Consider the following 1,598-nt stretch of genomic DNA (forward strand, 5'->3'; position numbering starts at 1 on the left):
ATATATGAACACTAAGTTACTATTAAACATACAAAACATTTCCAAGATCTTTTTGTTGCTGACATATACATAATACTTAATATAATCTAGAAAACCATTGATTTTTAAAGGCAGTATTCTTATTTTGAAACTAGCTATAGTTATTTCCATTTCTGTACATGATTTATTGCTTAAATATACCACAGTTTATCCATTCTAATATTAATGTCTGATTAGATTATTTCCATTTTTGGCTACTACAAATAGTATTACTCTGAGCATAATTTTGCACACATTTGCACACAAATACACATTTCTGTTGGGTATTTCAGATGAAATTGAATCCTCAGGTTAAAATAGTTGTTACTAAATATTGCAAAGGGGCTATACCAATTTACTCCCTTACCAGCAATGTAGGAGAGTTCCATTTGTTCTTTATATTGTCTTCCAAGTTTTGCACAGTGGCAGTATCATAGCCAGTCTGGTTTATCTGAGGCACAATTATTGCTAATTGAAATCTGTATTGTCTTTTGAACATTGATACCATATATAACATCTTTCAGTTTATGGCTTGAATTTGTTTTTCTTTTGATAAATATAAAATGTGAATTTTAATACTGTGTAACATCAGTGTTTTGCTTTATGGTTAGTGATTTTTGTCTGTGCTGTGTCAGAAATCTCTGCCTCTCAAAGTTCAGAAAGATAAACTCTTATGTTGTCTTTTAGAAATTGCATTGTCTTACCTTTTACATTTAGAGCTTAAAAATCTGTAATTTATTTTTGACCATGTTGTGAGCTAGGGAAGAATCCAAGTTTGATTCTTTTCCATATGGATATCCAATGACCCTAGCATCCACCTGCAACGCAGGAGACCCAGTTTCAATCTCTGAGTTGGGAAGATCCCCTGGAGAAGGAAATGGCAACCCACTCCAATATTCTTGCCTGCAGAATTAAATGGACAGAGGAGCCTGACGGGCTACACTCCATGGGGTTGCAAAGAGTCGGACACGACTGAGTGACTAACACACACAGATACACATCCAATGATCCAGTACCACTTGTTAAAAAGACCACTCTTTCTCTCACTGCACTGCAGTATATGAATCAGTGACTAAATTTGGACAGAAAGACTATTGGAGTCTATATTCTGTTCCATGGTAAGTTTGTCTAAGCTTATCACTTTCTCATACCGCACTCACTATTGCAGCAACATAACTCTAGTTCAGTTCAGTTCAGTCACTCAGTCGTGTCCGACTCTTTGGGACCCCATGAATCGCAGCACACCAGGCCTCCCTGTCATCACCAACTCCCGGAGTTCACTCAGACTCATGTCCATTGAGTCAGTGATGCCACCCAGCCATCTCATCCTCTGTCGTCCCCTTCTCCTCCTGCCCCTAATCCCTCCCAGCATCAGAGTCTTTTCCAATGAGTCACCTTTGCGCATGAGGTGGCCAAAGTACTGGAGTTTCAGCTTTAGCATCATTCCTTCCAAAGAAATCCCAGGGCTGATCTCCTTCAGAATGGACTGGTTGGATCTCCTTGCAGTCCAAGGGACTCTAAGAGTCTTCTCCAACACCACAGTTCAAAAGCATCAATTTTTCGGCACTCAGCTTTCTTCA

At 38.7% G+C, this 1,598-nt stretch overlaps 1 non-coding gene across 1 annotated transcript; it reads left to right on the top strand.

Moving 5' to 3' along the window:
- Positions 1 to 429: 429 nt before the first annotated feature.
- Positions 430 to 564, top strand: LOC138987688 (U4 spliceosomal RNA). The gene has a single exon (XR_011464070.1). It is a non-coding gene; the product is annotated as a U4 spliceosomal RNA (small nuclear RNA).
- Positions 565 to 1,598: the final 1,034 nt, after the last annotated feature.

Source organism: Bos mutus, chromosome 4, assembly GCF_027580195.1.
Source record: "Bos mutus isolate GX-2022 chromosome 4, NWIPB_WYAK_1.1, whole genome shotgun sequence".
In the NCBI taxonomy this organism is placed as follows: domain Eukaryota; kingdom Metazoa; phylum Chordata; class Mammalia; order Artiodactyla; family Bovidae; genus Bos; species Bos mutus.